Below are 14,256 nucleotides of genomic sequence, written 5' to 3'. Positions count from 1 at the left end.
CCTGTGAACCCGTACCTTTTACTTCCGGGGTCGCAAAGTATTTAAAACTGTAGACGGCTTTTGTGAGTTTTAGCCATTTAAGAAAATAGTAAAGATGAGGCTTGAGGAAACTTTAGGCAGTTTGCTCAGCTGTATAAAGAGTGAGATGATGAGTTTGGGCACTCCTTTCGCATCAGTGTGCCCAGCCCTCAAAATAATGGAATAATAACAACAAAAACCATGCCGGGATTAGTTTACGTTTTACGTGAGGGAAACCTAAAATGAGCACACAAATAAATTATGGTGAGCTACAGAGTAAGACGTGGTATGGAAAAAAAAAGAACAGGATAAAAGAAGATGAAGAGACAGTCATCTTTTTGAGATGGAGCCTTGCTTTGACACCCAGGCTGGAGTGCAGTGGTGCGATCGCCAATCACTGGCAACCCCTCCTGAGTAGCTGGGACTACAGACATGTGCCACCACGCCCAGCAAATTTTTGTATTTTTGCAGAGATGAAGTTTCACTATGTTGGCCAGGCTGGTCTTGTACTCTTGATTTCAGGTGATGGGTCTGCCCTGGACTTTCAAAGTACGTTGCAATTTTAAATAGGATTCTCAGAGTAGGCTTTGTTGAAAACATTATATTGAGCCAAAATTTGAAGGAAGTAATGGGATAAACTAGTTATCTGAGGGAAGAGCTGTTAATCTGAGAAAAGCTGGTTATCAAGGAGAAAAGCTGTCCTGGCAAAGCAAACAGCCAGCTCCAATGCTCCTAGTCAGTAGCAAGCCAGGAAAGGCAAGAAGGGTTGAGATTGGACAGGTGTTGTAGTTTTCTAAGGACTTTGGCTTTTATTTTATATGAGATGCAGATCTCTTATAGAATTTTGAAGTAAAGAATGGTATGATCTTAACATCTTAAAAGAATCAGGCTGTTGCAGTGGCCCATGCCTGTAATTTTAGCACTTTGGGAGGCCAAGGCAGGAGGATTGCTTGAGCCCAGGAGTTCAAGACCAGCTTGGGCAACACTGTGAGACCCCAAATATATATATATTTGGGCATGGTGTACATGTGTGGTCCCAGCTACTCAGGAGGCTGAGGCAGTAGGATCCATTGAACCTGGAAGGCTAGGTTGCAATGAGCCATGTTGGTGCCACTGCACTCCAACCTGGGTGAGAGGGTGAGACCCTCTCAAAAAAATAAATAAAAATAAAGTAAAAGCATCATTCAGAATCTTCTTTTGAGAAGAGCCTATGCAGGGATGGGGTGTGTGGAAGAAAGGAAGAAATGATAGTGGCTTGAACCAGGGTAAGTCTTGTGTAGGTGGTTGAGAAGTTATTTTGCTGTATGGTAAACTTACTGATGGAACTGAATGGAGGACATGAAAGAGTAAAAGGTGACTCCAAGACTTTTGACTTGAGTGATTCAAAGGATGGAGTTACCATCAGGTGAAATGAGGGAAAGTTCAGGTGGAACAAATCTGAGAGGTAAGATCAAGATTTCAGTTCTCAGTGTTAACTTTGAGATACTTTTTAGTGATCTGATTGGTGTTGTCAACTAGTTAGTTGGAATGTATGATTCTGAAGCAGGAGAGAGAGGTGTGGGTTGAAGATCAAAATTTGGGAGTCATTGGCACACAGATAGTATTTCAAACCATTAGAATGAGTGTAGATAGAAAACTGAAAAAAGAAGATCAAGGACTGAACCCTGGAGGAGTTGTGCATGAAGAGATGGAAAGAAAAGGAGGACCCGGCAAAGAAGAAGGAGAAGAGAAAATCAAGAGAGTAGAATGTCATAGAAGGCAAGTGAAGAAAGTGTTTTCCTAGTGGTTAAATTTGCTGTATTCTTCATTTCAGTTTTATGAAATGCTTTCCAAATAGCAACAAAAAAATCCCTTTCGATTTACTCCTAAGAGTGAGTTTTCCAGAATCTGCCTTAATTTCAAATTTTATGTACCAGTATCTATATTTAGTGTTTTGAGAATCCAATATGTTTTTGTCCATGTTTCATTTTTCACCCATTCAAGTTCTGTTTAACAATAGCAGATTATTAAAAGCATCAAAACTATGTCTTCCAGAACGCGAGCCCCATCCAAACCTGCTATTAGACCACAAGTTGAAAATTGTTGTTAAAAAACTTAAAATCATTATGTTTAGATCCAAAATTGGATTTAAGTTATATAATACAAAAAAAAAATAGTGTTGAGTTTTAAAATCACTGACATGTAGATTTGGCTGCAGTAAATCATAAAATTTCACTGGACATGGTGGCTCAAGCCTGTAATCCCAGCACTTTGGGAGGCTGAGGTGGGTGGATCACTTCAGGCCAGGAGTTCAAGACCAGCCTGGCCAACATGGTGAAACCCCATCTCTACTAAAAATACAAAAATTAGCTGGGTGTGGTGGCGGGCGCCTGTAATCCCAACTACTCAGGAGGCTGAGACAGGAGAATCGCTTGAACCTGGAAGGTGGAGGTTGCAGTGAGTTGAGATGGTGCCATTGCACTCCAGCCTGGGCGACAGAGTGAGACTCCATCTCAAAAAAAAAAAAAGAAAAAAGAGAAAAACCAAAACCATAAAATTTTGTATACAGTTTATTTAAAGGGGGGTAATCCAGTCAAAAAGGAAGAGGAGGCCTGGGGCTGTGGCTCATGCCTGTAATCCCAACACTTTGATGGGCCAAGGTGGGAGAATAGCTTAAACCCAGGAGTTCAAGATTGCAGTGAGCTGTCACTGCACTCCGGCCTGGGTGACAGAAGGACCCTGTCTTAAAAATAAAGAAAGAAAAGAGCAAGAGGAAGGGGAGAAGAAGAAGGAGGGGATAAGTAAATCTCTATCCTGGAAACACAGACTGAAAATATATTTTGAAAGTCTCTTCTAACTATAACATTTATCTCCCTACATACAATATTTCCTTTTCTCATAAGAACACAAAATAATTCCAAAATAGATTTAGATAAGTGTTAAATTTATTTAGAAGCACCATACAAATGAGATCATTAACTCCTTAACTTAGACTTCCTTTTTTTCTTCATGCCGTATTCATAATAACAATTGTATGAGTTGAATGAAAGGATTTCTATAATCAGAATAAGTCCTTATTCTTAAGGCACAAAAACATTGATTAATTAAACAAATATGTATTAAATGCTGCTCTGTAAATGAATAGAGTGGGTTGTGTTCAGATCTTGACTCAATCACTTAGATGCTATAAAATCTCAGTTAAATCATAAAATGTCTGTGGGTCTCAATTTATCTATAAACTGGGGCTAATTATACTGCCACATAGGAAGTATAGAGAGGAGTAAAGATAGTGTATATTAAAGAACCAGACACACTCAATAAATGCTAACTATTTTTTTTTTCACACCATTTATTGATGTCAGAGACTATTCTAACTAGTGTGGAAGAAAAAGACATCATATTTGCCATTAAGTAGTGTACAATTTTAGAAGATGAAACACAACAATAGAGATCACTGTAGAGTGCTTTACAAGGTTCATTTCAGCCATTTGCTTTCTCTCACCAATTCTTTCATTGTCCATTATTTTCCAGGCCCACTTCCAATAGAGTATATGTTATTTTAAAATAAAGCACTTATTTTTAATACTTAATAAGTATTTTTTGCCTATTTGTTTTGATTCTGACATTTGGGGCATGCTGGAATACAACTGTTAGGCACCAGGTGAGTTCAGTGATCCAAACCAAGATTCTTTTCAGAAAATTTGACCTATTGTTTTACAATATGACTTACACTCTTTACATCACAGAAACTATTCCAAAGGCACAAAATATGAATCCATTGCATCAGAATAAGGAATAACCAGTTTGGAGGTTGGCAAATTTTTTGTTTACAATGTGGTATAGCGCTTTGACAAACATAAATTAAATTAAAGCTTCCTGACTTGAATTATGCCCTATACTCTACTGGTGGAAATAACAGAACTATTATAGAACTAATCTCTCATCTGTGGATGCTTCACTAGTACCCAAGAGTTGTTGTTGGCATTTAAAGTACTTATCCTAAGAAGTTCTGAGAGTTCTTTTTTTGTTTATTGTATTCTTTTAAGTTATCTTAATGACTAACAAGGTTTGTTTCCTAGGGTTTACTGACCCAGGAAGTATGTTGAAATGTTATTACAGGGATTCGTAGTGTCAATTAGATTTTCACAATGTCAGCTCACCTTTAACATAGACACACAGACTGTCAGAACAGAATAGAGAGCCCAGAAAGAAACCCTAGAGTCAACTAATCTTCAACAAGGGTGCCAGGAATACACAATGGAGAAAAGATAGTCTCTTCAATAAACAGTGTTGGGAAAACTGGCAATCCACATGCAAAAGAATGAAATTGGACCTTTTTCTTACACAATAAACAAAAACGAACTCAAAATGGATTACAGAATTAAACATAAGACCTGAAACTATAAAGGTTCCAGAAGAAAACGTAGAGAAAAGCTCCTTGACGTTGATCTTGACAATAGTTTTCTGGATATGATACCAAAAGCACAAGTAATAAAAGCAAAAATAACTAAATGGGACTATTTCAAACCAAAAACTTCTGCAGAGCAAAGGAAAAACTATCAACAAAAAAAGCAACCGCTGGGATGGGAGAAAATATTTGCAAATCATATTATCTGATAAGGGGTACATATCCAAAATATATAAGGAACTCATATAATTCAATAACAAAAAACCAAATACAGTAGTCTCCTGTTAGCCATGGTTTCCTTAAGTTGCCATCAGTCAACTACAGTCGAAAGTATTAAATGGGAAATTCTGGAATTAAAGAATTTATTTTTTAAAACAGAGTCTCTCCCTTTTACCCAGGCTGGAGTGCAGTGGCCTGATCTTAGCTCACTGCAACCTCTGCCTCCCAGGTTCAAGCGATTCTCCTGCCTCATCCTCCCAAGTAGCTGGGATTACAGGTGTGTGCCACTACACCCGGCTAATTTTTGTATTTTTAGTGGAGGTGGGGTTTCACCATGTTAGCCAGACTGATCTCGAACTCCTGACTTCGTGATCTACCCACCTCGGCCTCCCAAAGTGCTGGGATTACAGGCGCGAGCCACTGCGCCCAGCCATAAACAATTTATAAGTTTTAAATTTTGCACCATTTTGAGTAGTATGATGAAATATCATGCCATCCTGCCCTGCCTGACGAAATAGCCATTTCGGTTATTAAATGGACTGGCATAGTGTGTATAGGGTTGAATACCATCTGCAGTTTCAGATATCAAGTGTACGTCTTGGAAAGTGTCCCCCTCAGGTAAGAGGGGACTGTTATAATCTGACTAAAAAGCAGGCAAACTACCTGAAAAGATATTTTCCCCAAACAGACATGCAGATGGCCACCAGGCACATGAAAAGGTGCTCAGCATCATTATCATTAAGGAAATGCAATCAAAACCACAGTGAGTTATCACCTTACACGTGTTATGGATGGCTATTATTAAAACAAAAGGTAGGCCGGGCGCGGTGGCTCAAGCCTGTAATCCCAGCACTTTGGGAGGCCGAGACGGGCGGATCACGAGGTCAGGAGATCGAGACCATCCTGGCTAACACGGTGAAACCCCGTCTCTACTAAAAATACAAAAACTAGCCGGGCGAGGTGGCGGGCGCCTGTAGTCCCAGCTACTTGGGAGGCTGAGGCAGGAGAATGGCGTAAACCCGGGAGGCGGAGCTTGCAGTGAGCTGAGATCCGGCCACTGCACTCCAGTCCGGGCGACAGAGCAAGACTCCGCCTCAAAAAAAAAAATAAAATAAAATAAAATAAAATAAAACAAAAGGTAACAAGTATTGGTGAGGATGTGAAGAAAAGGGAGCACTGGTACACTGTTGGTGGGAATGAAAACTGGTATAGCCATTATGGAAAACAGTATGGAGGTTTCTCAAAAAATTAAAAATGAAACTACCGTATTATCCAGTAATTCTACTTCTGGATATTTATCCAAAGGAATTGAAATCTGGATCTTAAAGAGATAACTGCACTCTCATTTATTGCAGCATTATTCACAATAGCCAAGATTTCAGAACAACCTAAGTGTCCATCAATGGATGAATTGACAAACAAAATGTGGTATGTACATTCAATGGAACATTATTCAGCCTTAAAAAGAAGGAGGCCCTGCCCTTTGGGACAACATGGATGGACCTGGAGCACATTATACTGAGTGAAATAAGTCAGATACAGAAAGACAAATATTGTATGATTTTACTTCTGTGTGGACTTAAAAAAGTCAAACTCGTAGGAGCAGAAAGTAGACTGGCGGTTTAGTAGTAGAGGTTGAGGGGAGAGAAAAATGGGGATATTTTGAGCAAGGATGTGGATTCTCCATTACAAGATGAGTAAGTTTCAGGGATCTAATTATAGCGTGATGACTATAGTTAAAAATGCTGTACTGTAAACTTGTAATTGGCTAAGAAGGTAGAAGCACTCTGTTTTTTTTTTTCTTTTTCCGAGATGGAGTCTTGCTCTGTCATCCAGGCTGGAGTGCAGTGGCCTGATCTTGGCTCATCACAACCTCTGCCTCCCAGATTCAAGTGATTCTCCTGCCTCAGCCTCCCTAGTAGCTGACATTACAGGCATATGCCACCATGTCTGGCTCATTTTTGTATTTTTTTAGTAGAAATGGGGTTTCACCATGTTGGCCAGGCTGGTCTCAAACTCCTGATCACCTGATCCTCTCACCTGGGCCTCCCTAAGTGCTGGGATTACAGGCGTGAGTCACTGAGCCTGGCCAAGAAGGTAGAAGCATTCTTAATGTAGGGGGATAAAAAAGTAGCTGTGTGAGGTGATGGATATGTTAATTAGCTTGATTATGATGGTTATTTCACTATATATGTATATTAAATCATCAAGGTGTATATATAAAACCTTCAATATATACAATTTAAAAAATTGAAGTTGACTGGGCACGGCGGTTCATGCTTGGCCAGCGTGGTGAAACCCCGTCTCTACTAAAAATACAAAAATTAGCTAATTAGGAGTCTGAGGCACCAGAATCGCTTGAACCCACGAGGCAGAGGTTGCAGTGAGCCTAGATCGTGCCATTGCACTCCAGCCTGGCTGATAGAGTGAGATTCTGTCTCAAAAAAAAAAAAAAAAACAAAAAAAAGTTAAGTCAACGAGAGTAGAATTAATACAATTTTATGAGGAGGCATTGGAGCCACACAACCTCCCACCCAAAGCTGAATTGGAGTGCTATTCAGATATGGAAAACCCGGGGAATAATTGTATGCTGAATACAGTAATCTCTATATACTCCATGCTATGAAACAGACATAATACATGTGCTGGCTTTTTAGAAACCAAAATTATATTAGCAAACCAACAGGTCTTCAGATTATGTCTTTGGTATAATTTCCAGTCACTTCCTTCAGGCATTTTACTTTTTTCAGGAGACCCTAAACTTGGCCATGATGGTAAAGGATGCAAGGAGAATCCTCCAAATATTTTCCAGATAGCTTGATTGCTACCAATAAGGTGAGGTATTTAGATAAATGCCAATTTTTATGCCTGTTAATATTTCCAGAAAGTGCATAGTTCCACATAAGTCTTCTCAGGTGATCCAAATTTCTGATCAGAGAAACAGCGATGCCACAATCAAATTGCAGTTTCACTAAAATATCATCTCTTAAAAAAAGAATTTCTGGTTGTATGAGTCCATCAAAGGAGCTTCTATTTATATCTTTGGAATGTATATGGTGCCTCTGGCTGGTGTTTCTGACTATAGGACTATACAGCAACCATAAATATAATTTAAATATCAGTCTGGAATGACTTTTTGGTGTCTAAGTATTTATTTTGTTGATTTATTCATTAAACAAATATTTCAGTGATTCTTGTCCTCTGGCTATAGCAGTCAAAAAGGCACCACTCCCTGCCCCCAAGGAACTCCAGTGAGGAGAGAACCAGTACACTAGCAAGTGCAAAAAAGAAGTTATTTAACTGCCATCTTGTTGTATAATCAAGAACAAATTTGGAATTACAACCTTCTAGTGCCTTCTTCAAAGAGCCAGAGTAGGTATATTTGTAAGTTCCTTTTTGGTAGTTCAGTTACATATTTTCCATAGAAATTCACCTATGTGTAGTGAGTAGATCATCTAGTCCAGAGACACAAATATTTAAAAGACAAGGTAATAAAGTGCAGTCCTTAGCTTAGTCTATTAGTTCTCAAATTTTTTGTCTTATAACCTCTGCACATTATTAAAAATTATTGAGGACCCCCAAAGAGCTATTTTTTGTGTGGGTTATATCTGTTAATATTTGCCATGTAGAACTTAAAACTGAGAAAAAATTAAATATGCATTTATTGAAATATAATCAAAACCATTATATAACTTACATACTTTGTGAAAATTACTATATTTTCTTTTTCAATTTTTTCTGCCCTCTGTAAACAAAGAAAATGACTATATTTTCCAAAATAAAAAAGTGAGAAAAATGGCATTAAAAATAGCTCTTCAAGTCTCTTTTATATTATAATTAATAGAAGATAGCTGGATTAATATCTGCCTCTGCATTTAATCTGTTGTGATATACCATTTTGGTTGAAGTATATGAAGAAACTCTGACCTCAAACAAGTATGTGGTAGGACAAAGGAGGAGTTTTTAAGAGCTTTTTCAGATAATTGTGAATATTCTTCTTTGATACTGCATCAAAATGTGAGAAGTGGTAAGTTTCTTAGATGTTAGTTGCAATGTGGAATATGAAATAATATCAACGAGCTTTCCCTGTTCTATTACATTAAAATCTATTGGTCTATCTTGCATTTTGAATGGACCTTCTACCTATGCGTAGTTTTATAACAACGTGCATTCATTGGTTATTTGGAAAACATTTGTTCACAGAGTTTTGCATATCTTCTAAAAGTTGACACATTCATTATATAGTTTCAAGAAATCACGTTTAAAAAAATTACTACTAATTTTATCAAGGAAGTCTGGAAGTGCTGGTAAATTGTAAAGCTCACAGTCATGGATACAGTTTTTCTTACTTTCATCCCTAGGTTGCTTAGAGATTTTCACTTGAATAAGGGCTTTCTTGGCCCCCGGTCACTAATAGTGGTTCTCTGCAATGCACAAGGGTGTGGAGGTTGGAATTTAAGGGACTGAGGCGTTTGGGGTGGTAAGGGCCTCTTGTTGATATAAACTTTCCAGGGCTATTTTTCAGACTAGGCCATCTCTCAGTTATCTTCTTTCATATGTGGATCCCTGAAAACTGGGATACTTACTTTTCCATTACTACCCATTAGTTAACAAGAGCAACCTTACATAAAACCTTAATATATTCTGGGAGATTGTTTAGGGAGGCAATCTGAGGATGCTTTGTGGCAGTCCTTTCACTCTACTCAGTTGTGCAGGATGGAAGCCACCATCTCACTGTATGATGGATCCTAGGGCAGCATCTTGGGAGAGTCAAAGTTTATATACCATTTGTTTCTTCTGGCCAAGGTTTTTCTTTTTTCCTGACCCACTGTAGAAAAGAATGTCTTCTCAAGGACTCTCCTCTTATCCTTGAGGCAATCAATAAACTTTTTCATTTTTTTCTGAAGTTTTTTTTTTTTTTTTCCTGTAAGGCAAACAGATGAAATAAAGAAAAAAGGCTCCTCATCACTTATCCCTTTATACTCTAATAGTGGTAAGGTCCTATACAATGTGGATCTTTGACTCCACAAAAAAATTGGAAGAAAGGTAAGCTTCATGTAGGGGGAATAATGAAATTTAATAGCTTTCTTGGAATTCCCATCACAAGAGCCAAGAGGGCTTCCTTGGCAAAGGGAAGGGTAAGGAGAGGAAGAGCAGGCTGAGGAACTAAAGATGTTTATGGGATCAGCATTAGCAGTAGTGATGCTGTCAGAATGCAGAATTGGGTGACACTCTTCCTATTTTTTCCCTATGTTACTGTTACTAGACTGACACTAGAGTGAAGAAGTAGGGATTATATAAGGGACTTCTCAGTAAGTGATTAGGTTCTAAAAGTTTCTATTATATTCCAATACACTCCAGGGAGATTTTGTTGAATTAGTCTCCCTAAAATTATTCCTTTTTTATTCTAAAGCCTAGAGTCCAGGATAGAGACCAGCATATCCCAAAATCTGCCTTAGTCAAAGGCATTAAATAATGCCCATAACTGAGACATGGTAGAAAGTTCCAGACATCACTAGGTGCTAGAAGATCTTGCACTTGCTAAGATCTTGCCAAAGCCCTATAGAGCTGTTTTAATCCGTGGAGGAACAGTAATGGCATCATCTGGAATTTTAGTAGAAATGCAAAATCTTGGGGCTCACCCCCAGACCAACTGAAAGATCCCCAGATGGTTCATAAACACATTAAAGTTTGAGAAGTATTATTGAAGATGTGTCTTACATCCCTTATCCCCACTAATTTCTGTTTATCAATCAGAAGCCTTGTTTTGGTCCAAACATTTGTGATTGATTTTAAACTATAATTATTTTATTGTGGTTAAAAATGGTATTTTATTATTTACAATATGATTACATTTCCTGAAAGGAAGAGAGACTGGCAAAACTATTGTGAGAAACTAATTTATTTGTTTTGTTTTCTCATTTACTCCTTGCACAGATTTGGAATGAGATTTAACAGATCCCTTATCTAACAGGTAGGCAATATATCAATTCAGGGACCTATGATTATACCTTGTCAGAAAAATGGCTTTACTTTTCTTTCAGTCAGTTATCCATGAAGATTAACTTAGGGAAGTTCTGGAATAGTGATCCTCAAAGTGTAGTCCCCAGCATCCACATCACCTGGGAATCTGCTAGAAGTGCAGATGCCTGGGCGCTATGGAATCAGAGGCTCTGGGGATGGGACTTATAAATCTGGATTCTGATAAAGCCTCCAGGTGATCTTGATGCATGCTCAATGGTCTTGATCCATTATTATCTTCTGATATCCATAAGTTGACCATTTAGGGCTTTGTTTCTGTTGTGTCTGTGGTAAGCTTTCCTAATGGGCAGCTTTCATAACCAAATCAGCCTCTTTTCATGTCTTTATGTAGGAAACTCTAGGCGTTCATACTAGTTCACACTACTCTAGCAGTGGTGGTAGAGCTTGATATAATCAGCACCTTTAACTAAATAAAGTAGACATTGATGACTGATTACAAAATCATGTTTACTTTTCCCTGAAGTTAGTTAAAAATCTGACACTATGGTCTGCCCAGGTGGCTCTTGGACATGTTATTCATATTTATTCCTGCTCATATTAATATCTAATACTGATTAGCTGCATTGTCCAGAAATAGCTGATTTTTAAATCTCAGCAATAAGACATTAGAGTCTTTTCCTCCCAAATGCAATGTGGTATCCTAGATTGAATCCTGGAAGAGAGAAACAAAACAAAACAAAACAAAACAGCAGTACAAAATGGATGAAATCGGAATAAAGTCCAAAGTTTCATAGTAACGTACCGGTGTTGATCCTTAGTTTTGAAAAATACACTTTGGCCATATAATATGTTAACTTTAGGGGAAACTGAGTAAGAGTGTGTAGGAACTCTTTGTATTATTTTTGCAACTTTTCTGTAAACGTAAAATATTCCAAAATAAAAAAAATTATTTAAAAAAGTATCTCCTGATTCTTCACTTAACAAAGCCCTTGACATATTACCAGGTAAAATAAATTGAAGCACTGCCTTACATCAACTCAGGCTGCCTATTTGTAGGTAGACCCACAGTTGTTTAATTTGTTTTGCTGGAGTGCTTGTAAACCTATTAACAAAACACATTTGCTAAATGTATAGGACTGGCAATTAAAGCAGAGTTGGTGCTTTCTTTACCCTTCATTCCTTATGCTTTCATGTATAGAGTTTCTACTCAAATACTTTGTTCTTGGTGATATGTTGTTTTAATAATAATCCTTAAATCATTTTATGGGTGACTGTTCCCATCCACCCCCGTCCTCCTCCAGAGCACTTAATGCAGTGTGCTGCAGGAAGTAGGTATTCACAGAGCTCAGATCTCTCTGACTAACTGACTGACTCAATGTGCTACCTGTAATTATATTTTAAAATTTAATCAGGGCAGGTCTAGGAACTCAAGGGGATAAAGTCAAAATCAACTATTCAAGTTAGGTGTGCATAAATTGTCTAGAATGAATAGGCTTCATCAAAACTTGTCAAAATGCAGAGTTTGTCAGTGGAAACCAGAATATAAAAAAATTTAAATCATCCTTGTGAAATACACTCAAGACTGAAGGTGAATAGTTCGTGGTGAAGTTAACATTTCCAGAATAAATTTTGGGCTGAACGCAAAGTTACCAGTCTTACTTCTTTCATGCTTTTTATTTTATTTCATTTTGTTTTTTATGATAATCAAGAATCATAAATATATCTTGCTGTTGTTGTTGTTGTCATGTCTTGAGAAATTCTTCAAAGAGCTATAATAGAAAGGACCATGTATCTCTCTTATCTTCCTCTATAGTATTATGTGAACTAAAACCAAAGCTACGTAAAGATACCCAGAATTGGGACTGAGTTCTGTGTAAAACAGTAAAATAAAAATTAAAAAAATACCAAGAATTTGATACATCTAACATTAGAGATTCTCAAAGTGTTTCTAATATATAATCTCAATCTTTCTAAAATTCCTATAAAACAGATGCAAAGCAGAAATTATCATTTTCCAGTGGGAAAATGGAAATTCAAAGAGATTAAAAATAGTACCCAGATTAAACTACAAATTGTAATTTTTAATTATTGCTTTTTAAACTAATCATGTGGCATATCTTTAGATCTATATTACTTAAATTATTAAATGAATGCAAACCCATACACATGCATATAACTCATTTTCTTAACTCTGTTAAGGAAGAAAGCTGAACTTTGTGCCATATGGATCCTTTAAAAGAGACAGATGCGTGAAGTTTGGAGCAGTGAACGTAAGAGCAATATTTGTTTTTCATTTAATGATTTCTATTTTTTATTGTAGAGACAGTAGAGCTTGATATAGTTTTGGAAAAATGAATTTAAGGAAAAGATTATATATTTGATATATCATTTCCTATTTCTGTAATTAAACTAGGGAGATTTACCTCAGGGGTTTCCAATTATAAAAAGTGGGAAAATTATCTTTGATTTCCTGTGGGGAAGCAATACATTGGAAATTATTTGGTTGACACAATTACAATATTGTTGGTCAGAGGCCAGAAAAATTATCGATTTTTCTTCCAGGTTTCTTTCTTAGGAATAAAATAGTTTTCTTTTTTTTTTGAGGCGTAGTCTCGCTCTGTCGCCCAGGCTGGAGTGCAGTGGCCGGATCTCAGCTCACTGCAAGCTCCGCCTCCCGGGTTTACGCCATTCTCCTGCCTCAGCCTCCCGAGTAGCTGGGACTACAGGCGCCCGCCACCTCGCCCGGCTAGTTTTTGTATTTTTAGTAGAGACGGGGTTTCACAGTGTTCGCCAGGATGGTCTCGATCTCCTGACCTCGTGATCCGCCCGTCTCGGCCTCCCAAAGTGCTGGGATTACAGGCTTGAGCCACCGCGCCCGGCAAAATAGTTTTCAAATACTTAAGATTTTACATTCAAATCATTCACAGGGAGGTTTACTATTTGAGCTGATGAAAGGAGGTTATGATTTCAATTACATTGAACTGCCAGAAAACTGTGCCTTCTAGCCTTCTACAAAGTGAAGATGTAACCTAACATACTTTACATATCTGATAAAATATACCATCTATTTTATATTCTGTTTCAAATCTAACATGAACATTTCTGCATTTGTTGTGAAACCAACATTTAACATAAAGAGGTCATAAGGTTTGTTGTTCTAGATAAGGACATATAGTGTGTAATCCTTTCCAGGGGCACATTGTATTATTATATTCCATATTAAAATAGGAGTCACGGTATTGATCCACAGGCATCTTCATTAAAAATGGAAATCTCCCTAAACCTGGAATTGTGTTTAATGAATATAGCATATTTCATCTATATAAACTATTAAATGAGATTGTTCTGGTACTCATATATTGATTCATACTACAAATGTTTTTGAGCATTCAAACCAGAAATGGACCTTGTAAGGAAACCAAAGATGCACAGCACAGTAAAGACCCCTCTCTGCAAAGAACTTAACATCTAATGAAGAACCAAAATATACAAACATTAAATCTTAGATCTCAGTCCAGGCTTTGAATGGCATTGGAAAAGAACAGTGCTGTAGGTGTCAGAAGATTGTCTCTACCAGTAAATGCTGAGTAAGTGCTGTGATCTTAAGTAAAGAGAGATCCCTGTGTTTTGGAAGCTGTGTTTTATAATGG

This window comes from Trachypithecus francoisi, unplaced genomic scaffold, assembly GCF_009764315.1.
Source record: "Trachypithecus francoisi isolate TF-2019V2 unplaced genomic scaffold, Tfra_2.0 Lachesis_group12, whole genome shotgun sequence".
Taxonomy (NCBI): Eukaryota; Metazoa; Chordata; class Mammalia; order Primates; family Cercopithecidae; genus Trachypithecus; species Trachypithecus francoisi.
This window is presented reverse-complemented; position numbering follows the sequence as displayed.